Source organism: Palaemon carinicauda, chromosome 1, assembly GCF_036898095.1.
Source record: "Palaemon carinicauda isolate YSFRI2023 chromosome 1, ASM3689809v2, whole genome shotgun sequence".
In the NCBI taxonomy this organism is placed as follows: domain Eukaryota; kingdom Metazoa; phylum Arthropoda; class Malacostraca; order Decapoda; family Palaemonidae; genus Palaemon; species Palaemon carinicauda.
The window spans coordinates 49,237,916-49,263,781 of NC_090725.1; the positions used below are offsets into that span (position 1 = coordinate 49,237,916).

Here is a 25,866-nt window from a genome sequence, read left to right on the forward strand (position 1 = left end):
AGAAAATGTCGCAATACACTAGGAGTCAAGAATATAAGTTAACGGAAGAGAGAAAATAAGAAAGCACCAAGACCTAAGAATTGAACTGAAAAGGCTGTTTAGGACATGCAAGGGGAGGTAGTGCCAATAATAATAATAATAATAATAATAATAATAATAATAATAATAATAATAATGATGATGATATTTTTTTTTTCAATTTTCGCGCTAAATAAAGCAAAATAAAATATGCTTGGCTAATCTACAGGACATATATTATTTATCTTTTTATTATTTGATATAATAAAAATGATAACTTGATATATTCTAAAATAATATCACATACCATTCCATGAGAAATAGCACGTTTTGCTCATGTAAGCGTTTTCTTTTCTTTACTAGTGAATGATGAAGCCACCATGCTTGGGTCAGAAATGCTTATCCCGAAACCTTTCTCAATATTTTTTATATTTTAATTAGATAATGTATTATTTTGATTCATGGAATGAAAATAAATTATTTATTAGTATTTACTATGAAATTAGAATAAATAAAGCTGGAATAGCATAAGAGATATCAATTATAGTTATTTGATAGATAACAACGAAGGCAAAGTTCAACTGAACGGTTTCGAACACAATCTTGTTTACTGCGGTGCGATCCACTGTGAATGTGAAGGCAAAAACTTCAACGTTCGTGTAGCAACGATTATATTGTGTATCGTAAGGCAAGAATATTGCTGTGCGTCCCTGAATTATTAAAAATGTAAGGAATTTGTAGTTATTAATTTTGTTTCGCTGGTACTTAGTTATAAGCTTCTCTTTTATAGGTTAGTTATGATCAAACAGTTCAAGCCTACCTTAAGGTATGGTTTGTTTACATTCAATCTGGTCCCGCCAAGATACTATTATCATACTTGTAATTTACGTGTTTACCCGTATCATACTTGTAATTCACTGTTGTATTATAATTGAGGTATGAGAAATTAACAAAGTTTGAAAGGTTATTAGTTCACTTTGATTAGTTTATTGTTTACTGTACCCTAAATTGAGGTTTAGATTTGGTTGAAGGGGTTGTGATTGAGGTTTAGCTCGCTTTATCCATCAGTGGATGGAAGGTCCTTCAGTAAGCAAGCACTATGATTAGGTTAAAGGGGTTGTGACATTTGTTTAGTACATACCACTTAAATTTCCTTCCAAAATTTATAATATTGACATCAATCTTCTTTGCAAACGAGATTACTGATGCACGTGATAAAACCAAACAGTACGGGCGATGCTCGTAGATAAACTTTACGCGACGGAGATCCGATGGGATGGTGGGGTAGATGCGCAGATCACCGAGCCTGCCACGCATAGAAAACGGAAGTTTTTGTTGGACTCCTCTGAGCCATTTCTTGTTTATTTCCATGTTTTATGGTGTTCTATTACCATCTTCCTCAAAACTATCTTAGGGGGGGGGTGTGTATGTATGATAGCGGCCACCAGTAAGTATGGTGACGGTTGACTAAGAATACAGGGGGTGTGGTGTATGTATGATAGCGGCCACTTGTGTGTATTATTACGGCTAACTTAGAATACGCCAATGTAAGGGGGGAGGTTGCAGGGGGCATTAGCCCTCCCCATTAGTTAAGTAGGTAAGGACACGGCATGTAGGTAAGGTTAGGGGGGAAAGTATATGTTAGTTTAAGTAGGTAACGACTCAGCTTGTATGTTATGTTAGGAGGGAGAGTGTAGTTTAACTGGTGTCCATATTTTATGCTCGCTGGAGGAACTGGCCGCTGATATACGTGCGCCAACAGTAATGGGGTCCCCAGGTGTGATTCAGGGTTGTGGCTAGGTGAAAATGACGTTTCTTTGTATAGTGATGGACAGGACCTCTCACCTACATAGAACACCTAACCTACAAGCTGTGTCTTTATCTACTTCAAAAAAAAAAAGAAAAAAAAATGCCTCCCCCCCATAGAATGCTGTATTATGTACTTTTAAAGAAAAAGCCTTCCTTCCTGTAGATTGCTGTATTCTTAGCGATAGGGTTAAACGTAAGGTAGTTACAGGCATGGCCGCAATCATATATACACCTCGAAAATGAAAACTTGCAATGTACGGAAGGTAATGACAACAGAACTCAATAAACAACATGAAAACTAAAAGAAAATATGGTGAATATTTACTCTAGCTTAATATTTATAGATACTTTACATCACCTACACATCATCCACGACCACCCATTGCCAGATTATTATTATTGAAATGAGGAGATTTACCAGGCCGATGAGTCGAGCTTGACTCTTGTAGAGCTAGCCCAAATAAATTTTGTATAGCTAAAGTATATGTATTAAATCTAATTGATAAGAGAAAATCATCATATAGTAAAGTAAGAATAAGAGAAATAATAAATTGAAATGAAAATCTGTGATAAAAAGAAATTAAAATGATTGTAGGAACCTATATATTTTAGATTGTAGACATTTTTAAATTTAAGTATTGATTGAAAAACCACCATTTATTAAGGAAACACACAAGAACACTATATAACCTAAGGTTCCCCACATAACTTAAGCTAGGAGATGTATCTTTACCAACTTACTACTGGGAACCTATGTGACCCCCATTAGACCATTTTATCCTTAACTTATCTTGAGACTAAATCTGAATCCTTTGTTTCCTTTCCAACCGGTGTAATGGTCTGTTTTTTCCCTTGTCCGAAATTCTCCCTAGGGGAAATATGGTCCAGGAAATACTGTATATCCCCCTTGGGGAACTTTGTCCTAGGATATTATTCCCTCCTCTGGGCCAAGATTCCCCCAACCCCAATGGTGTTATAAGTGTATGGCTGTGGCGAAATATAGCAACTACAATTTCATGGCGACTTTTAAGGTACAACTAATGTAGTGAACACCTTTTTAAAATCTCATTGTGTTATCCCTCAAACTTTAGAGTGTCGTAAGCGTGATTCTGAGCTATCTTTCATTGAAGGACCAACACATTTTTATTGTAACTCGACTGCAAAGATTGCTAAAACAAAAAAGACGTAGTTGTCAATCACAAGGGAAGGAATTATTTGTGATTTCCGTGACCTGGGATGGTGGTGCTCAACTCCTGGCCAAATCTGTGACCTAGGGAGAGGGGTGTCAGGGTGTTAACCCTCGGCTAGATCTGCGATTGGGTAGGTTTGTGACCTGGGAATGAGGTTACGGGGTCCAAGCCCCCAGCTAGATTTGTGACCTGGGAAGGGGGTCGGGGCTTAACCCCTGGCTAGATCTGTGACCTGGGAGGGGGGGGTCAGGGGGCTTAACCCCTGACTAGATCTGTAACTTGGGAAGGGGGCTGGGAGCTTAACCCCTGGCTAGATCTGTGACCTGGGAAGGGGGTCAGGGGGCTTAACTCCCTTGGGCCTGTGGACAGAGTCCGAAAGTACCTTCACCTAAATCTCTTTAGAGATGAAGGCCAACTCAACATCCTCATCAGTTTCTAATGGGCCACTCAGTGGTGTGATGAACGATAGCTCCACATAGGGGCTTACATCACCAAACAAGAAGGAACTTGCTCGCATTCTCTTTACATCTAACAGAATAAATACTAAGAGGGGCTGAAGTCCGCTCGGTACCACTATCAGCCCACTTCATTCCAGACTACAGGAATGTGCTCGCCATCAATCTGTGCACAGCATCTCGGATAAGGTATACCGAATGGTCTTTGGATCACTTTGTAACCCACAAAGTCCTGACTTTACGGGGTTCTCCAACTATGGATCTGATCGCAATGCCCCTGAGCCTCAGGCTTCCGCTGCTCCCCAGTCCCAGACCCCCCAAGGCTCTCTGGCAAGAAGCATGCCAACAATGTTGGGTACAACAACGACGTTTGTCTCGTCCTTGTTTTTGTCTGAAGAGAAGGGTACAGTACTCAAGAAGGCTAGAACATTGGTCAGCCTCTCAGGGGGCCTCATAGCTCCGCTATGGCATTACGTAGAACGGTTTCAAAGCTTTTGCAGCTCCTAATAGAGCCTCCAAGAGAACCCTCTCCACGTCACAGACAACCATACTTCGACATCTACCACAAACTATAGCTTTGCTGTGATTGTACGCCTGGAGACTACCCAGTATTTCCTCTCTCAGAAAGGCTTTTCACAATAAGTTGCGAAGAGGTTGTCTAGATATCTGAGGAATTCCACAGCATCAGTCTACCAGGCAAAGTATAACGTCTTCTGTGGGTGGTGTCATGGGAAAGCGAATCTCTCCACTCGAAACGTCTATTCCAGCAATAGCGGAATCCTCGAATATATGCAGGAGGAAAGGACCCCCTTTTTCAGTTTCAGCAGGTTAAGACGATCACTCGACCTTGAGCCTCGCCTTCAAACTGAAAGGAAGGGATATCCCCTCATCGCTTGATCTTTCCTAACTCGTGCGAACTTACAAACTATCCTTTTCCTTGTCGTAATTGAGATCTCCCTCTCGGAACATGGTTCGAGTTCTCCGGTCTCTAAGGAGATCTCCCTACGGTCCACTTCACCAGGCAACATATGTTCACCTAGTTTAGAAGACAGTGTTCCTACACACTTTGACAGTGGCCAAACGAGTCAAGAAACTTCATGGTATCTTTCAACATTGCCCATTCATGAAAAGGGTGAAAGGCAACGTTCAGTTTTGTCCCTGAGTTTGTTGTCAGACACAGTCACCACTGGTGACGGATCCTAGACAACAAGTCTCCACTCAGTAACTGACGATCCAGATCATCTGTCACTGTACCCGGGGTGAGGTTTGAGGCTCTACCTCAAGAGAATGGCAACAGCCCACCCGGGTCCCTTGTTTTATTGTCCGCACTGGGAGAGACAAGAGGATGATCACCAAAACATCATCTCTGTTGAATTCACAGTCATCAATTATGCTCTGAATCAGGATCCGCATCCAGCACATTGACCCACGATGTCATGCCCTTGGCCCTTCTAAGCAGATTTTAAAAGCAAGGGTGTGAATGCTCCTGGTGACTTTCACAACCTTTCTCCTGCAAGACGTGACCCACAGGAACTCGGTACGATCTGTATCGGTCTTGTGGTGGCTGCACAACAGCTGGTTGTATACCTCAAGCTCCTTATTGGACAAGTAGCAGAAGGTTGAGGGCACTGTTACCCAGTTTTAATATGCCTGAATGAAAAGATTTGACTGGCTCTTGTTCTTTTCTTCATCCTCCACTGGGTTCTCTGCATAAGCTGATCTCAAACCACTGCAGGTAAACCATGCTCCCTTGTCTATCTAGTTTGTTCCGTAACTGGAATACAATCCACACTATATAATAAGGGTACTGTATTACTTTCGGCGTAGCTGAAATGACGAGCCATTAATTTTTAACAAGGGTTTACTACCCACACCGCTAGTTAGCGGGGGTAGGGGACAGTAGCTTGCTCCTCCCCCCCCCCCTCACACACCTGTGCTTGAGCTCACTTTGCTCTCGGCTCGGATGGTGGTCGGACGTGTCTGCTCTCATCCTCGCCGTCATTTGGCAGCCATTTAAATGCTTTTGTCTTTTCTTTTTCTAGTTCTGTATATGTGATGTTGGCCTCTGCGATTATGCGCACCTGCCCTGGGTTTCCCAACCGCCCCTGTGGAACATTCATGTCGGCGGTCGAGACTGATCTTCACGGCCTTTGTCCTTCTTGTAGGGGCCAACAGTGTGATAGCAACATGTGTAATGAGTGTAGGGAGTGGTCTACCTCTCAGTGGGAGAGGTTTTCGCGACGACGGAGGAAGAAGTCCAAACGGGATATTTCTCCTTCGAAGGTTGCTTCGAAAAGAGAAAGACCCAAGGCCTCTTCTTCCGTTGCCCCAACCTCCTCCGAAGCTCTCACTCGGTCGGTCTCTTTCGAGAGTCCGTTGAGAGGTAGCGTAGACCGATGTATTGTTTACCAACCTCGGGACTCGAGAGATGGCATTGCTTCCCCTAGCGAAGCAGCTCCACCTCTCCCCCTGGGGTAGGATATGTATCTAACCTTCCTTTGTTCCATAACTGGAATACAAACCATGCTATTTAGTTGGGGATTACTTTCGGCGTAGCTGAAATGACGAGCCATTAATTTTTAACGAGGGTTTACTACCCACACCGCTAGTTAGCGGGGGTAGGGGAGGGTAGCTTGCTAGCCCCCCCTTTCACACACCTGTGCTTGAACTCACTTTGCTCTCGGCTCGGTTGGTAGTCGGACGTGTCCGCTCTCATCTTCGCCGTCATTTGGCAGCCATTTAATGCTTTTTCTTTTTCTAGTTCTGTTTGTGAAGTTGACCTCTGTGATCATGCGCACCTGCCCTGGGTTTCCCAACCGCCCCTGTGGAACATGCATGTCGGCGGTCGAGACTGATCCTCACACCCTTTTTCCTTCTTGTAGGGGCCAACGGTGTGATAGCAACAACAGGTGTAGGGAGTGGTCTACCTCCCAGTGGGCTTCCCAGTGGGAGAGGTTTTCGCGACAACGGAAGAAGAAATCCAAACGGGATATTTCTCCTTCGAAGATTTCTTTGAAAGGAGAAAAACCCAAGGCCTCTTCTTCCATTGCCCAAAAGTCCTCTGAAGCTCCCACTCGGTCTGTCTCTTTCGAGAGACCGTTGAGTGGTAGCGTAGACCGATGTACTGTTTACCAACCTTGGGGCTCGAGAGATGACATTGCTTCCCCTAGCGAAGCAGCTCCACCTCTCCCCCCTAGGGAGGATATGTCACTAACCCCCCTTTTTCAGCTTTGGTCCTCCTTGGGACTTACGGGTTTGCCCTCCAAGGAAGTTTTGCTTAACTACATCCGATTGGGTGCCGCTGTCAAGCAATCGCCGTCACCGGCAGAGGTTGATCCTCTGTCTCTTGTTGACGTTGTGGTGTCCAATGCGGTATCACCCATCACCTCTGCCTCTTCAAACCCTACGGTAGCTGACGGCTTAGTTTTTCCCGTCTCTGTTCAACCTACGAGGGAGAAACTAAGTCCATCGTTAGTCTCTCTTGCTGGTGTTTCTTTCCCTCGGGGGAGTTCACTTACAGAAACTCCTCTTCGGAGAACTGCAGAAGGTCAGCTTGCTGATCCAATGGCCCCCAGAGGGCGCATTCGCCGGATGGATCGCCTTCCTCTTCGCCATAGAGGCCTTCCTTCACCTGCGGTGGGGAGGCGACTCTGGTTCAACACGTTCGATGCAGTCTACCGCAGAGGAGCCTCGAGACCAATCGCCTATCGCTGTTCTGGTCCTGGACCTTTCTGCAGATCGTTCGCGATCTCCTTCAGTGGAAGGTCGTTCTTTTAAAGGACACGTCGACCTTCCACCCGACCGACCTGCTGTCACCTTTTTTACATAGGCCTAACAAGGCTTCACCTGAGCACGCTAAGGCGCGCCAACCAGATACGTGCTATGCGCCAACGAAACCTGGCGAGCGCTCTTTAGTAGCTCGTCAGGCCCCATCACTAAACCCTAACACAGGGCATCAAGGGCGTATGCACCAACATGCGCATACGTCCCAACAGGAGCATAGCTCCATCACGTGCTATGCATGTCCTCATGCACATATACGCCCACCTTCTCCTTCGCGCCAGGTCTTGCCTGAGCCTAAGCGCAAACATTCCCTTACACGCCCGCGCCCAGCTGCGCGCCATCAACCTCCTGTGTGCCATCGCTCTCCCGCGCGCAAACGCGCCCAATAGCTAACACTCTTGTGCATCAACGATCTACTGATCTGGGTGCTGCTGGGAAGTCAACAAAGCTGGCTTCTCCCACGTGCCAACTATACCATTGCGCCAGCGCTCGCCGTCGCTGCAGCGTTCTCCCGCACGCATCCACGAGGATACGCGCGCGCTCTCGCCTATCCTCTCCAAAGGATTCGTGCCAACGTTCTATCACACGCCTCACGTTTCAACTGCGCGCTAGGGATCTTTCTCCTGCGCGCACGCGTTTACAGCTGGTACAGGTACGCGCGAACTCTCGCCCGCGCACTCAACGCATTGATCCTGCACGCCCGCGGGAATACTCTCCCCCCATACGCGTCAACAGTCTCCCGTGCTCCCACGCGCGAGCCTCGGTATTCTCCCTCGCGCGCACGTCAATATCCTCCCGCGCGCGAGACTGCTGAACTACGCACGGCAAGGTCGCCATCGCCTCATTCCCCTCCCCGCAAGCGCATACCACCGCGCATTGTGGGAGGAGGGAAACATCTAGAGGGGTCCAGGATCCCAAAGCCATCTCAGGCGAACCCACCAATGATGAGGACTCCTCCCAGGGATCCTTCAATTCTTGTCCCTTCAAAGAGTATGTCTGACGGCGCATTTGTCAGCCAACAGCCTTGGTTCGGTGCACTGTTCAGAGCCTTAACGCAGGCTTTCAAGCCTCTCTTCTCTCAATTGGGGCACAGATCCATGGCTTCTTCTACCCCTTTGAAGAGAAAAAGAGGAGTTCCAGACGCGGTAACTTCCCCAAGGGCGAAACTGACTCCACGCAAACCCTCCGAGGCAGGTTCCTTCTTTTCCCCAGACTGCCTCTCCTTCCCTTTCAGACGAAGGTTTCCCGTCCCCAGGGGAATCACACGAGGAGATTGATCCTCTCTCTCTTGTCGACGTTGTGGTGTCAGAGGTATCCAATGCGGTATCACCCATCACTTCTTCCACTCCAAACTCTACGGTAGCTGACGGCTTAGTTTCTCCCGTTCCTGTTCAACCTACGAGGGAGAAACTATGTCCATCGTCAGTCTCTCCTGCTAGTGTTTCTTCTCCTCTGGGGAGTTCACTTACAGAGACTCCTCTTCGGAGGACTGCAGAAGGTCAGTTTGCTGATTCAACGGCCGCCAGAGGGCGCAAACGTCGGACGGCTCGCCTTCCTCTTCGTCATAGAGGCCTTCCTTCACCTGCGGTGAGGAGGCGCCTCTTTGGTTCAACATCTTCGATGCAGTCCACCGCAGAGGAGCCTCGAGACCAATCATCCATCACTGCTCCGGCATTGGTCCTGGACCTTTTTGCAGATCGTTCGCGATCTCCCTCAGTGGAAGGTCGTCCTTTTAAAGGACACGTCGACCTTCCACCCGAATGACCTGCCTGACCTTCCGTCACTGTTTCTACATGGGCCTAACAAGGCTCCACCAAAGCACGCTGTTGCGTGCCAACGAGACCTGACGAACGCTCTTTAGTAGCTCGTCAGGCCCTAGCACTAAACCATAACACAGGGCATAAAGGGCGTACGCGCCAACATGCGCATACGCTCCGACAGGAACATAGCTCCATCACGCGCTTTGCGCGCCCTCATGCGCATATGCGGCCACGTTCTCCTACGCGCCCGCGCCCATCTGCGCGCAAGCCCCCTGCGTGCCATCAACCTCCTGCGCAAGGGCGCTCTCCCGTGCACCAACAGCTTCCTGTCCGCGCGCATATGCGCCCAACATCCAATTTTCCTGCGCGCCATGCTGTGCATCATCATACGCGCCAGGTAAAACCTGCGCGCCAACGATCTACTGAAAGCAGTACTTCTGGGAAGTCAGCAATGCTGCCTTCTCCCATGCGCCAACCAGTACCAACGCGCCAGCCTTCTCCCACGCACATCTGCAAGGATACACGCGTGCCTTGCGCACACTCGCCCATCTTCTCCAAAGGATGCGCGCCAACATCTCCCGCGCGCCCCACATGATTCAACTGCGCACCCGCGAGCTAGGGATCTTTCTCCTGCGCGCGCTCCCTACGGCCAGCATAGATGCGCGCCACAGTCTCCGGCGCACGAGCCCCAATATTCTTCCTCGCGTGTGCGCTATTATTCTCCCTCGTGCGAGCGTTAGTATCCTCTTGCACACGAGACTACTGAACGACGTACGGCAAGGTTGCCATCGCCTCATTCCCTCCCCGTAAGCGCATACCACCGCGCATTGTGGGAGAAGGGAAAGATCCAGAGGGGTCCAGGATCCCAAAGCTACCACAGGCAAACCCACCAATGATGGTGACTTCTCCCAGGGATCCTTCAATCCCTGTCCCTTCAAAGGGTATGTTTGACAGCGCGTCTGTCAGCCAACAGCCCTGGTTCGCTGCCGTGATCAGAGCCGTAACTCAGGCTTTCAAGCCTGTCTTCTGAATTGGGACACAGAACCATGGCTTCTTCTACCCCTTTGAAGAGAAAAAGAGGAGTCACTTCCCCAAAGGCTAAACTGACTCCATGCAGACCGAGGCAGGTTCCTTGTAGTCCTCAGACGGCCTCTCCTTCCCTTTTGGACGAAGATTTCCCGTCCCCAAGGGAATCACGCGATGAGAGACTTTCCCCCCTAGCACCAATGGAGGAAACCTCTCTTCGCGCCGAGGGGTCTTCGCGCCGAGGGGTCTACTCAATCCGGGATTGGAAGGAACATGCCACCCTTGTCAATGTTGGAGTCATATCCTTCCCAGAAAGGAATCTAAAGACTCCAAAACATTGCCGAAGTCCTCTACTAGGACTAGGATGGAGCCAACTAGCCACTCAGGGAATGTCCGCGACTCTCCCCAAGAAGAGCCTTCGGGGATAGAAGGAGACTTTGCTGCAATTCCTACAGCAGGAGGAGACCTGCAAGAGTCAGAACATGTGTTTTGGCAAGTTCTGACTCTAATGAGGGCTCTCAACGGGTTTTCCAACCCAAAGATCCCTCCTCGAGAGGGCAAAGACACGGTCTTAGACTGTGTCTTTGGTACTCAAAATCCCTCTAAGACCAGTGCAGCCCTGCCCTGGTCTCAGGGGGTTAGGAGTACCAGAGACAAGATCTCACAACTGCTCTCTGAGATGTCCTCCTCCAACCGTTCCGGTGCCACCAACAAGCTCCTCGCACCTCCTCGCATACAGCAGAGGAGGTATTCGAGATCCTAGATGAGCCTTGTTGGAATCTCTCAGCTACTGCATCCCAACATTTCAGGATGGTATTTGCCCACAAGTGCGAGACTTGTTGGGCCAAAAACTCGATCATGCAAGTAGCTGAGAGCAAGGTTTCCATAGCCTTCCTGGTACGTTCCTTGGAAAAGTCCTCGGAACATATCAGGATACCTAAGGTCCCCAACCAGATATCGAGCCATAAACTGGCTTGCATAGCACACTTCGCAACTTTCTCCTGGTTGAAGATCTCGGCTACCAAGAATGAGACCAGTCGGTTGGAGAGTCTCTCAAGAGGGACTCCCCTGGTTATCTCTTCCAGCAAGTGGTGAAGAGGAAGAGCTAACCAGGGGAGTCCCTCTTCAGAGACTCTCCAACCGGCTGGTCTCATTCTTGGTAGCCGAGATCTTCAACCAGGAGAAACTTGCGAAGTGTGCTATGCAAGCCACGATATCTGGTTGGGTACCTTAGGTATCCTGATATGTTCCGAGGACTTTAACAAGGAACGTACCAGGAAGGCTATGGAAACCTTGCTCTCAGCTACTTGCATGATCGAGTTTTTGGCCCATCAAGTCTCGCATTTGTGGGCAAATACCATTCTGAAATGTCGGGATGCAGTAGCTGAGAGATTCCATCAGAAGGTCCCTAGCGCCAAGATCAATAAGCTCAGACATTCCTCCCTAGAGGGATCCCTCCTGTTCGAGCCTAAGGATGTGGAACATGCCGCTGAGAGGTGGAGGAAGTCTCATCAAGACTCCCTCCTTCATAGGGCTTTAACATCCAAACCCTATAAGCCTCCAGCACCACAGCAGTCCCGTCCAGTCAAGACTACTACGACGACAACAGCAGCGAAGACCTTAGTCTCTAGGCCCTTTCCTGTCAAAGAAAGGAAAGGCAAAAAGTCCTCCAGGGGAGGCAAGAATCTTAGAGAGCAGCCGAGGCCGCAAACGCTAGGATAGGCAGTCTCCCTGCATTTCCACCAGTGGGGGGATGCCTACAAAGTTGCTCAAACAGGTGGAAGCAACTCTGGGCCGATTCCTGGACAATCTCTGTGATCAGTCTAGGATATCGCGTCCCGTTCATGACATCTCTACCTCCCCTGACGACGAATCCAGTGTCATTGAACTCCCTTGCCATGGGATCAGCAAGGGGGCAAGCCCTTCGGGCAGAAGTCCAGACCCTGTTGAAGAAGGGCGCTCTCCAAGAGGTCCTCGATGGATCTCCAGGCTTCTTCTGTCAACTCTTTCTTGTAAAGAAGGCGTCTGGAGGCTGGAGACCAGTCATCGACCTCTCAGCTCTGAACAAGTTTGTCAAACAAACTCCGTTCAGCATGGAGACGGCGGACACGGTCAGACTAGCAGTAAACCTGCAAGACTTCATGTGTACACTGGACCTAAAGGATGTCTTCAAGGAAGTACTTAAGATTCAGCCTAGACTACAGAATGTACCAGTTCAAGGTGCTGTGTTCGGTCTTTCCACAGCACCATAAGTCTTCACCAGAGTGTTCACCCTAGTAGTATCTTGGGCACACAGGATTGGCATCCGTCTCCTCTGTTATCTGGACGACCGGTTAATCCTAGCACACTCGGTGTTAACCCTTCTTCAACACCGAGACAAACTTCTGAGACTTTGCCAAGATCTGGGGATCATGGTAAACCTCGAGAAGTCTTCACTGCTTCCCACTCAAAGACTGGTATACTTAGGCAGTATTATAGACACCACTCTCCACAAAGCCTTCCCATCAGACGACAGGATAGCAAGGCTGAGGAAGGTTGCAAGACCTTTTCTCTTACGAGAAGAACTTCCAGCCCAATTGCGGTTATGTCTCCTCGGTCACCTTTCATCGTTGGCCCGTCTAGTTCCCAATGGTCGCCTCAGGATGAGATCCCTCTAGTGGCGACTCAAGTCCCGGTGGAATCAAGCACACGACTCCCCGGGCATCCAGATCCCCATGGGACCTGCAGAACTGACGGATCTCCAGTGGTGGGTGGCAGACGAGAACCTACGAAGAGGAGTGGACCTTCTCGTTCTCCCCCCGGATTTGATGCTGTTTTCAGACGCTTCAAAAAAAAAAAAAGGGTGGGAGCCCACGTGCTGCTCCACACGACCTCAGGCCTCTGGTCAGAGTCAGAAAGGTAACTCCACATAAATCTCCTAGAGATGAAGGCCGTGTTTCTAGCCCTTCAACAGTTCCAACAGTACCTGGTAAGTCACTGTGGTGGTGATGAGCGACAACACCACTGTAGTGGCCTACATCAACAAACAAGGAGGCACTTTTTCGCAACAACTATCCCATCTACCAGTAGAGATACTGAGATGGGCCGAAATCCACTCTATACCACTATCAGCACGCTTCATTCCGGGGAAAAGGAATGTGTTAGCCGACAACCTGAGCAGAGCATCTCAAATAGTGAGTACAGAGTGGTCTTTGGATCATCTAGTAGCCAACAAAGTCCTGACTTTGTTGGGTTCTCCCACTGTGGACCTCTTCGCAACGGCCCTGAACTTCAGGCTCCCGCTGTACTGTTCCCCAGTCCCAGACTCCAAGGCTCTCTGGCAAGATGCTTTCCAACAACAGTGGGACAACATCGATGTTTACGCCTTTCCCCCATTCTGTCTGATGAGGAGGGTACTCAACAAGACCAGAACAGCGGTCAATCTTTCAATGACCCTCATAGCTCCGCTATGGCATCACGCAGAATGGTTCCCGGACCTTCTGCTACTCCTAACGGAGCCATCAAGAGAACTCCCTCCACAACACAACCTACTCAAACAACCACATGCCAACATCTTCCACAAAACCGTAGGTTCACTATGGCTTCACGCCTGGAGACTATCCAGCATCTCCTCTCTGAGAGAGGATTTTCGCAACAAGTTGCAATCAGGATGTCTGGACACCTGCGAAAGTCTTCAGCAGCTGTCTACCACGCAGAGTGGAAAATCTTCTGTGGTTGGTGTCGTGGAAGGGGTATCTCTCCACTCGATGCCACTATTCCAACAATAGCGGAGTTCCTTGTGTATTTGCGTGAAGAAATGCGCCTTTCAGTCTCGTCAGTGAAAGGCTATCGTTCAGCCTTAAGCCTCGCCTTCAGGCTGAAAGGAATGGACATTTCCTCATCGCTAGAACTTTCTCTACTCATACGGAGTTATGAACTTACCTGCCCTCAGTCGGAAGTGAGACCTCCCCCATGAAACGTGGTCGTTCTCAGGTCTCTTAAGAGACCTCCCTATGAACCATTACGCAGGCATCAGATCGTCACCTAACCTGGAAGACGGTGTTCCTGCTAGCTTTGGCCTCGGCCAAGCGAGTCAGCGAACTTGATGGTCTCTCGTATGACATCGCCCATTCAAGGGGATGGGGGGAGGTAACGTTCAGCTTAGTCCCTGAGTTTATTGCTAAGACTCAGAATCCAGGAGTGCCGGATCCTCGATTCGACTCCTTCCAGATTTCTAGTCTCCGTACTTTAACAGATGACCCAGACCATCTCTTAGGCCTACTATGCCCAGTAAGGAGCTTGAGGCTCTACCTCAAAAGAACAGCCGCAGCCCGTCCTCGTGTCCCAGCACTATTCGTCAGCACAGGAAGGACTAAGAGGAGGGTCACTAAGAACACCATCTCTGCATGGATTTGCAGGGTCATTGACCTGGCACTGAATCCAGACCCTCCTCCATCACGTCGCCCCAGAGCACATGATGCCAGGGGAATAACTACGTCCCTGGCCTTCAAAAGAAATTTTTCAGTGACGCAGGTTCTTCAAGCTGGTGTGTGGAAACGGCAAACAACGTTCACATCCCACTACCTGCAAGACATGACCCACAGGAGGCTCGATACATTCTCTATCGGTCCTGTGGTGGCTGCACAACATCTGGTTTAAAACCTCAAGCTCCTTATTGGACAAGTAGCTGAAGGTTGAGGGCATTGTTACCCAGTTTTAGTCTGCATGAATGAAAAGGTTTGACTGGCCCTTATTCTTTCCTTCATCATCCCCTCTCTTGGGGAAAGCAGCATCCTGGGTTCTCTGCATAGCTGACCTCAAACCACTTCAGGTAAACCATGCTCCCTGGTGTTCCTAGTACTGTATTAATATTAATAGTGTTACATCCCCATACCCTGACGAGGTGGTATTGAGAAAGTCATAGTCTACAAGTTTCCATCTAAAGAACTTCAGAACAACTTTCTAGGACGAGTCACAGTTCTTCATACCTTCACACACAACTTGCGTAGGCCGCAGACCTTGCGTAGCAAGGTTTTGGCGCGGTGCAGGGATTCCTTATTTCTTGAGTGCTTACACCCTCAAATAAGGAGTTACCGGGCAAAGCCAAAAGCCAGACTGGGTGGGACGTCCACCCTTCCTAATGGGTGAGTCACCCCTATTAAATAGTGTGGTTTGTATTCCAGTTACGGAACAAATGACAAATTCGTAGATAATTTGTATTTTTCCTAACTATACAAACCTTAGCTTTGTTCCGTAACTGAAATACAGTACAAACCACGCTATTTACATGGGGTAATTACTTCGGCGTAGCTGAATGACGAGCCATAAGAATTTTAACGAGGGTTTACTACCCCTCCGCTAGTTAGCGGGGGGTAGGTAGCTCCCCTTCACACACCGGTGAAAGGCTCACTTTACTTTTGGCTCGGATGGCGATCGGAAGTCTCCGTTCCCATCCTCACTTGACGGCCATTATTGTTTTGTCTTTTTAACTTATCTTTTCTTATACTTAATATATTTAGACATTATTGATGTTTATATAAATTTTTGTGTATAGAAAATAGTAAGTTTCCTTTGCTTTCGGTGTTGTGCGGTGTGCGTTGTGTACGTTTACGAGAGTATCGCCGGCTTAGCCAGGCCACCACGATTCTCTTCTTGGTCACGGCCGTTCACTCCTAGGCCACCATGGTTGCCTTCGTGGAGTACGGCCCCTCTCTCGAAGTCGTTCACCTCTTACTCCGTACTACGCCTACGATAGCTTCTCAGGCCGAGTCACTATTTCGTTTTATTTGTCTCAATTATTTTTATGAATATACAGTAATTGTATTTTTAACTTTTCAGCCGGGGAACACGTCCCTTTGGGGGTCTGTGATCAGTTGCATAATTATAATGTTATAATTTCTGTTTGTTCCGTAACCGAAATACAAACCACGCTATTTACAGAGGGGGTTACCTTTTAGCGCAGCTGAAATGGCGAGCCATTAGAATTTAACGAGGGTGTATTACCCCCGCGCTAGTTAGCGGGGGGGTAGGGAAGTGGTAGCTAGCTACCCCTCCCCCCCTCACACACAGATGAATGCTCACTTTCACTTTTGGCTCGGACTGTGACAGACGTCTCTGTCTTGGTCCTCTCTTGGCAGCCATTGTTTGTTTTGTCTTTACTTAATCGCTTACTTTTCATTTACTCAATATATATGTAAACATGTTTACATGTTTGTATATATATTTGAGTATAGAAATAAGTAAGTTTCCTTTTCAGGGTTGTGTGTGTAGTGTACGATATCTACGTGGAGTCCTCGGCAGTTAGGCCACCACGGCGTAATTTTATGGGTGGCGATCGAGTTTGACTTATGTCTTTCTCTCTCTCTCTCTCTTGAGGTCGTTCACCCTTTTACTACGTGTTACTACGCCCTTGTAGCTTCCTTTCCGTGTGGGGGGGTTGCTACGCCGTACGTTTGTCTCAATTAGTTATGAATCTAATTGTAGTTGTTTTTTGTTTTTCAGCTTGTAGAACGATTCCTTTCGGGGTTTTTGTTCTTTCTTTAGTGTTCATTCATTTTTAAATTACATAATTACATAGTTACATAATTATAATTGTTATAATTCTGTTTTGGTTACAGCTCTCCTTCCGTGAGTGTAAGTGGTTGTGAGGGCACGTGCCTGTTGTGTAATTCTTGTTTCCTTTCCCTCGGGATTCCTCTTCGGAGCCTTCCCGGGGGAATGAATGTGTACTAATATTATTTGTTTTATTTTTTACAGTTACCGATCTAGTTCGTTTCTGTAATATGGCAACGGTGTGAGCTGTCTTGTTTTGTCCTGGGGATTCGGCTGTTGCTGCCTCCCCCCTTTTATTTTCGTCAGGGGCGTGTCTCCTTCTACTGGAAGTACTCCCGTGACGACGGACAGCTCTCCAGTTCATTTTAGAACTCTCAGGAGGCTTGCCTCCTTGGGCGGGTAACTTTCCTTCCGAGGGAAGTTTTTCCTGTCCAGGCTTGAGTTTTTCCCCCTTTGGGGGGTTCTTCTCTTGCCTTTTTTTCGTGCGACTATGCTCTTGGTGCTGAGCGGTCACACCTGCAGTTTCGCTCAAGGGGCTGGGCAACTGCAGGAGCTCCTCTTTGGAGGATTGCTCCTTTTAGGTCACTGGCTGACCAGTCTCTTCTACGAAGTGTTTCTCTTTCGTTCGCGAGAGAGTACACTCATAGAGACTCCTCTTCGGAGGTTTCTGCTGTTGCTGTTGGCCTCCCTCGCCGTAAGGCCCACCGTCCGCCTCGTCGTAAGGGCCTCTCATCTCCCTATAAGGGTGCTTGAGGCGCCTTTTTGAATCTCCGTTTGCAGCCTACAACTCCTTTTTCTCGATCTTCCGCCTTGGTGCAGATGGACAGTAGTCTGATCTCGTCTTCCGACGGGCAACAGTCTTCCCGACGGACATCGGTCTTCCGACGGACATCAGTCTCCCGGCGGACAACGAACCCTTCGGGGCAAAGGGTTGCCTCCCACGGGGGTTCTTCCCTTGCGTGTCAGGGTTTCCCTGCGCGCCCTTCTGCTGTGTTCTCTCCTGCTCCTGCTCAGTGTTAGCGCACAGGCGCTCTTCTGCTCATCAGCGCTCTCCTGTTCGTCAGCGCTTTCATGATGATCATCCCTGCTGTTCCTGTTGGTTCCTGTTACGCGCCCTGTGCGCCCACGTTCGCCCTCGCGATCTAGAACTTCGGTTCAGGTCGGGGTCAAGGACTCTTCTTCTATACGCAGGCTTCTACGCGTAGCCTTCTGCTCGTCAGCGATCATCAGCTCGCCAGCGATCACCTGTCTCTCGGCGATCTCCGGATCGCCCGCGTGTGTTACAGCCGGCACGCCAACGTTCTCCAACACTTCTGAAGGAACATGGTTCGCCAGCTACTAGCTCACCTGCGCATGCTGATCGCCATCGCGCGACCCTCTACTGCGGATGCTGATCGCCATCGCGCGACCCTCAACTGCGGATGCTGATCGCCATCGCGCGACCCTCAACTGCGGATGCTGATCGCCATCGCGCGACCCTCAACTGCGGATGCTGATCGCCATCGCGCGACCCTCAACTGCGGATGCTGATCGCCATCGCGCGACCCTCAACTGCGGATGCTGATCGCCATCGCGCGACCCTCAACTGCGGATGCTGATCGCCATCGCGCGACCCTCAACTGCGGATGCTGATCGCCATCGCGCGACCCTCAACTGCGGATGCTGATCGCCATCGCGCGACCCTCAACTGCGGATGCTGATCGCCATCGCGCGACCCTCAACTGCGGATGCTGATCGCCATCGCGCGACCCTCAACTGCGGATGCTGATCGCCATCGCGCGACCCTCAACTGCGGATGCTGATCGCCGTCGCGCGACCCTCAATGCTGATCGCCGTCGCGCGACCGCACATGCTGATCACCGTCGCGCTATCGTCTACCCTGCGGATGCTGCTCGCCATCGCGCGACCCTCAACTGCGGATGCTGCTCGCCATCGCGCGATCGCCCACCTGCAGAGGCTGCTCGCCATCGCGCGACCGCCCACCTGCGCATGCTGATCGCCATCGCGCGACCCTGGCATGCTGATCACCATCGCACGACCCTGCGCATACTGATCACCATCGCGCAACCCTGCGCATGCTGATCACCATCGCGCGATCGCCCTCCTGCACATGCTGCTCGCGATCACTCACCTTCGCATACTGCTCGCCAACGCACGATCGCTCACCTGCGCATGCTGCTTGACCATCGCGTCGGCATAACACAACGCGCCATCGCCAACCTGCGCGTTAGCGCTCACCAGCTCACCACCGATCGCTTGTTGATCCATATCGCCAGCGGTCTTCCTCGCCCACGCGGCACCGCGTTTCCTCGCCATCGCGCTAACGCTTGCGTTCGCTGCCTCGGACTCGCGCTCATCCACCTGCGCACCCTCACGACCGCTCACCCGCGCAACCGTTCGCCCGCGCGACCATTCGCCCGCGCGACCATTCGCCCGCGCGACCATTCGCCCGCGCGACCATTCGCCTGCGCGCCCACACGCCCACGTGCCTGCGCGTCTACGCTCATGCGCGTCCGCGCCCATGCTCGTCCGCGCCCATGCTCTCCAATGTTCGCCCGCGCGCGAACCAACGGTTTTCCAACGCGCGGACGGATGGTGTTCCGTCGCGCGAACCTACATTGTTTCTTCGCACAAACGTTGGCTTATTTCTTGCAGTATCCATTGCTCGTCTATGGGTTATCGATCGCCGACCACCAGCGCTCGCCCTTCCTACCACGCTCGCCCTTCCTACCACGCTCGCCCTTCCTACCACGCTCGCCCTCCTTCTGCGCTCCTTCGCTCACCTTTGTTTGCGTTACTGCGCATGGGCGCTTCCACGTTCGCCCACGCGAAAATCTTTAAATTACCGTCGCGCGAGCTCCAGGGCGATTGCGACCACGATTCTCAATGGGGTTTTCGCAGCATGGCCAGCCTGGCGAGTTCTTCTGAAGCGTATTTCCAGAACACGGCCTCACCCCGTAAACGCAGAGCATGGCACTTGCAAGAATAGGAGAAACTTAAGGGAGATCTGAGCAACACTCCTCTTTCCTGAACCTGGGTTAGCCCTTCCCCGTCATTCCCTGGAAGGATTTTTGGCGGGGGGGGCTTTCCGTTCGAGATGTCTCCATCGGACAAGGGGTGACTGCTTACCCCTTCCTCTGGGAGCTTACCAGGTTCTTTCCCTCCTCGGTTACGGCCCGAGGTTTGGTTCAAGGAAGCTACAGGAAGATCATGGGTACTTTCCTCCTCTCGAGCTCAGGCACCTTGGCCTTTCGTCGTTAAGTATCTAACTTGCGGACAAGCTCGATGTTGTACCATCTGGACGCGCTGACTGAGGGCTTCCTTCGGGTGTCTCATCTGTGGAGGTCGACGACCTCAGACACCCTTCCATCCTTGAGAAGAGTTTGTTTGTGCCCAAGGACAGAGACTTAGACAGCGGCTGTGCGGAGGAAATCGACTTCTGTTTTCACTCCTCCAAGGCGCTTTCTTCCAGACTCTGCAGGGCTCCAGCGCCCTTTTCTTTCAACCACGTCAGCCTAAGTTATCGGCTACGACAACTGGGACAAGGTGTCCAATTGCAGTTTCCTCCTGTCAGGAACAGATGGCACGGGAGACTCCCCCGGGGGGGCATAGTCCTAAAAGGAGTTCACGAACTCTAGGATTGCAGGTTTTTTGCTGGGAGGATGCTTAAGGTTACTCATCCGAATGACAGCTTCCCGATGCCCATTCCCGCACAATCTCTGATCAGCCAAGGATATCGCGCCTGCCGTCTCTGTCAGCGAATTCAGTGTCTCTGAACCTCTATGCCATAGCGTCAGCAGAGTTGCCCGGTTTGGGGAGAATGATCCACACCTTAGGCGAAGGTCTTCCTTAGGATCATCGACGGCTTCACCCCCGGATTCCTCAGTCGATCCTTTCTTGTAAGGAAGGATCTGAGAGGGGATGTCCGTAGTCGACCTCTCAGCCCTGATCAAGTTTGTCGAACAAACTTCGGCCAGCGTAGACCAGCAGAATCGATCAGACTGGTAACGAGGTGACAGGACTCCTTAAACCCTGGATCGGAAGGACGGGTACTTTTAGTTTCCATTCCATCCATCTTCCAGGGTGCTCGTCGAATTCAGCCTAGACTGCAAGTATTCCTGCTTATGATGCAGTGTGGCTATCCCGCCGTGGCATTACTGGTTTGTTTCCCCAGAGAACTCTCCCTGCCTTCCTCTTGGCCGCTCAGGTGCAGGCTTCCGCCTCCTCTGCTGTTTGGAGGGCTGGTCAACTCCGGTAGGCTCGGGTTCGACCTTCTTCAGCGCCGGGACAAGCTTCCGGATGCTTACCATGAGTGTGGGCTCATGGTATTTTGCTTGGAGCCTTCTCTTCCTCTGCCTCAACATCTGGAGTATCTGGCCATGATATTGAGTCAACGGCCTTACCACGTTGGAAACCCCGCTTCTCGTCCGTCCAGCGAGGTTAAGCAACGTTGGTACTTGGATGGGTGACCACCTGGGGACGCCAGATTCTGTTACCACATCCTCCGAGCCTTCCTTTCGGTTGACTGTGGCAAGACTGAGGAGAGTCGCAGTACCTGTTCTCAGTCAAGCAGAGCTTTCAGCCCTACCTTGGAACGTTTCCTAGTTCTCCTTTCCTCATTGACCCGTCTATAGTCCGAACGGTCGCCTCAGGATAAGTTCCATGTGGGGCGATCCAAGTTCCGGTGGCTTCAGGCAATGTTTAACCGGACTTCCTGGCCCCTATGGGACCAGCGGAACTATTAGACCTGCAATGGGTGTTGACCTATGGAGCCTCTTGATGGTAGTGGATATTCTCGTCCTTTCCCCACATTCTTGATGCTGTTCTCGGACTCGTCAAAGGAAAGGGGGGGGGGGGGGGGCATGTTCCGGTCCAGGCCTATGGTCAAGACCTGAAGGATACCTCTCCATCATTCAGGCAGGCTTAGGGGCCTTAGTCTGGCCCCTCTACAGCTCCTGCCGAGTCGCCCCGTGCGCGTCGACTTCATGATTCTGGCGTATTCTAACCAGCAGGGGACGCATTTTCACACCTTCACATCTTGCAGTAGAGATACCGGGATGATTGAGATTCTCTCAATACCACCATCGGCTCTCTCATTCCAGGCAGGGGAATGTTCTCTCAGACTATCCGAGCAGAGCCTCGTAGAGAGAGTGTACCTGGGGGTCTTTGACCTTGGGTAACCAGCAAGTACTGGTCTGGGGGACCTGATCGCGAAAGCTTGGAACCTCAAGCTTCCGCTATTCTTCCCCCCAGTCTCAGACCCCGAGACTCTGGCAAGATGCATTCCGGTGATGGTGGGACAACTTCGACGCCTGCATCTTCCCTCCTTTTTGTCTGTGGACAAAGGGTCTCAACAAGACCAGGTTGTCTGTCAACCTTTCAATGGGAGAGCTCCACTGGGACTATGCGCAGAACGGTTTCTGGACCCTCTGCTTCCCCTGACGGAACTCCCGGGAGAGCTTCTCCCACGGCGCAGACTACTCAAGCAACCACACTGCGACATCTCTCCCGAACCGGGGCGTCGCTTCGGCTTCATGCCTGGAGACACTACGCCTCCTCCTCAAGAAGAGACAACCCGCTACAGTCGCGGTACGGAGGTCGCGTCATCTGCGATAGTCATCCACAGGGGTCTCCCAGGCAAAGTGAAGAGTCTAAGGTGGTTGGTGCCGTGGGAGATATACCTCTTCCCTTGAGGCCTCTTCTCCAGCAATATCGGTCTTATTGCCTTTCGGCGGGAGGAAACTCCTTTCCGCTCTCGGCAATGAAGCCTGTCGCTCAGCCTTTCCCTGACCTTCAGGCTTAAAGGAATAACTTTTTCCTGCCCGCTGGATCTATCCTCGCTCATGCGAAGCTACGATCGTCCCTGCCCTAGTCGGAGGAAGACCTCCAACTTGGAGCATGGCTCGGACTTTTAGTCCTTTAAGAGATCTTCTCAAGACCCTTTACGACAGGCCTCGGATTGTATTCCGCCTTGGGTCTCCTGCTCACTCTGGCCACGGCCAGTGTGTAAGCAATCTTCTTGGTCTCTTACGACTCCCCCCTTTCTAAGGAAGAGGGGAAGGCAACATTCAGGCTTGCTCCTGAGTTGTTGGCTAGACTCAGAATCTGGGGGTCCCGGCCCTTCGGTCCAATTCATTCAAGATTTCGAGTCTCCATTCTGTATCTGATGTCCCAAGACATTCTCTTTCTTGCCAGTAAAGGAATCGAGAGGTTAGCGCTGGGAACAGCTGCAGTTTGTCCTCAGTTGCAGCCGATTTGGAAGCACAAGGAGGACATGGGGGAGAGTCACCAGTATACCTCTTCAGCCCGGACTCAAGGACATTCATCTCGACCTGTCTCCAAGACCCTCCCCCGTCACGTCGCCCTACAGCACGATGTTGGATACATCGCAACGTCCCTCGCCTTCGAGTAATACTACTCTGTGACGCAGGTGCTACAAGCTGGAGTCTGGAAGCGTCTAATGACCTTCGCAGCCCGCTTCCTGCAGGACGTGACCCACAGGAGTCTCGATACGTTTTCTATCGCTCTGTGGTGGCTACACAACAGCTGGTCTAACCTCAGGCTTCCTTTTGGACAGGTAGCAGAAGGTTGAGGGCATTGTTATCAGGTTTTAGTCTGCATGAACGAAAGAAGTATGTCTGGCCCTTACTTCTTTCTTCATCATCCCCTCTACGGGGAAGCAGCATCCTGGTCTCTGCATAGCTGACCTCGAACCTCTGCAGGTAAACCATGCTTCCTTGTGTTCCGAGTATTGAGTCAATACTGTCGCGTCCCCCATACCCTGACGAGGTGGTATTGGGAACGTCCTAACCCAGAGTTCCTTCTGGAACTCCAGGTCAACTGCCTAGGACGGGTCACACTTCTTCCTTCACACACAAGCTTACGTAGGCCACATGGTTCCTTGCGGAGCAAGGAACTTGTGAGGTGCAGGGACTCCTTTTCTCGAGTGTGACTCACTCGGATTCTGAGTCCCCGGGTAAAGCCAAAGCCAGTATGGCTGGGGACTTTCCACCCTACCTAAGGGGTAAGTCACCCTCTGTAAATAGCGTGGTTTGTATTTCGGTTACGGAACAAATGACAAATTCGAAGATAATTTGTATTTTTCCTAACCATACAAACCTTAGCTATTTACACATATTTGCCCGCCAGCCCTGTCCCCCAAGACAAGTCCTACCTCTAAGTGAAAGTGAGCATTCATCTGTGTGTGAGGGGGGGGAGGGGTAGCTAGCTACCACTCCCCTACCCCCCCCCCCCCCCCCCCGCTAACTAGCGCGGGGGTAATACACCCTCGTTAGATTCTAATGGCTCGCCATTTCAGCTGCGCTAAAAGGTAACCCCCTCTGTAAATAGCTAAGGTTTGTATGGTTAGGAAAAATACAAATTATCTTCGAATTTGTCATTTTTTTGTTAAGTTTTCGTCCCCCTCCTCACCCGCAGTGGGGGAGGAGGGCGTATACCTACTTTCGTTCTTACGTTTTACCTTCCCTCGGGGTTTCTCTTCGGAGTTTTCACCCGGGGGAATTCCTATTAAATAATTATTCTTTTTATTTTTCAGTTTACGGTGCCGATTCTTCATGCCTGTTGCGTGCCTTCGAAGCAGAGCTGTCCTATTTATGCCTGGGAAGTCTGCTGTCGCCGCCGTCTCTCTAGGACATCGTCAGGGGTGTTCGCTTCTCTTAGAAGTTCCCCCGTGATTACTGTCAGCTCTTCAGTGTATCCTAGAACGATAAGGAGGTTCGCCTCCTGGGTAGTTGTTAACTTTCCTTCTTACCTTCCCTGGTCCTTAGGCAGTTATGCTCTTGGGGCTGAGCGACCGCCCTTGTGACTTGCTCAAGGGGCTGAGCGGTTGCAGGGCCGGACCATGGTACTAGCGACTATGCTCTCAGGCTGAGCGGTCGCTTCTGTAGCTACACTCAAGGGGCTGAGCAGCTGCAAGATAAGTCTGGACCTCTCTCGTTCGCGAGGGAGGCCGCACTAGGGCTCCTCTTCGGAGGATTGCTCCTTTTGTCTTCTACGAACTGTCTCCTCCCGTTCGCGTGAGAGGACACTCACAGAGACTCCTCTTTGGAGGATTGTTCCTGTTTACGTCAGCTGATCTCACGGCCCTTGGGGGTTCCATCACCAGTCTCTTCTACAAAGTGCTCACCTTTCCCGTTCGCGAGAGAGGCCACTCATAGAGACTCCTCTTCGGAGGATTGTTCCTGTTGAAACAGCTTGCTGTTCAGTCACTAACACTTCGGTGTTTAGTGACAGGGAAACTTCGATTTCTCTTTTTCCCAGACCCTTCGGGGTCTCGGAGCTTTAGTTACGCAGTTCCCTCGGGCTCTCGTAACTTTAGTCACTTCTACACTTCTGTGATTAGTGACGGAGAAACTTCGGTTTCTCGTTGCGCTGACCCTTCGGGGTCTTGCAACTATCCCTTCGGGGCCTCACTACTCAGGCTACGTTAGACCTTGGGTCTCTCTCTGCCTGCTGTATCCGTTCCTGACTGCTGACGCGCCTTGGGCGCCCACGCCCCCCGTTATCCAACGGGCTCCTCCCTCCGGGGCAGGAGAGACTTTCTCACATCTTGAGTAAGTCCCTTAAGTGCCAGGTATCCCCTGCGTGCCAACATTCCCTAGCGCGCTAGCGCTCGGCTGCTGTTCCGGAGACTGCCTTCCAGAGACACCCTGTTCCAGTATTTCAATTAGGGTGCTACCAACGTTCCCTGCGCATTTGCGCACATCGTTGGGGTTCCCGAGATAGCGCACAGGCGTTCACCAGTGGTTTAGCCTGCGGTGTCTCTTGTCTCTTCTATGAAGGATACCTCTCCCGTTCGCGGGAAAGGTCCCTCACAGAGACCACTCCTCGGAGTGTTTAGCAGCTCTTCAGTTGATCATCGGCTCTGAAGCAGGCCTCCTGGTTCTCTTCAGGGGATGCCTTCCCTTTTAGGGACACATCCCAGTTCCTGATCTATGAGTTAGCCGATCTTTCAACCAAGCGCGCTCTCCGATGATCTTCTGTTGCACAGGGGCCTACGATCTTCACTCGCGCATAAGCGCTGAATATCGCCCGCGTGCGATCTTCGCGATCATCGAGGATCGTTAGCCGACGATCTTCTGATACGCGCTAACGCGTAAGCGCTAAAGATTGCCTGCGTGCGGGATGGTTTCCCGCGCGCGCTCTTCGAAGATCGTTAGCTAACGATCTTCTGATACGCACAAGCACCGACAATCTTCATAACGCGTAAGCGCCGAAGGTCGTCCCGCGCGCGATATTCGAGGCCGTCCGCGCGCGGTTTTCCGCACGCGATCG

General features: G+C 50.8%; 1 pseudogene; it reads left to right on the plus strand.

Annotated features, from left to right (window-relative positions):
* The first annotated feature begins 588 nt into the window (after positions 1-588).
* Positions 589-25,866, plus strand: part of LOC137648128 (neurofilament heavy polypeptide-like) — a 152,549-nt pseudogene continuing 127,271 nt past the window's right edge.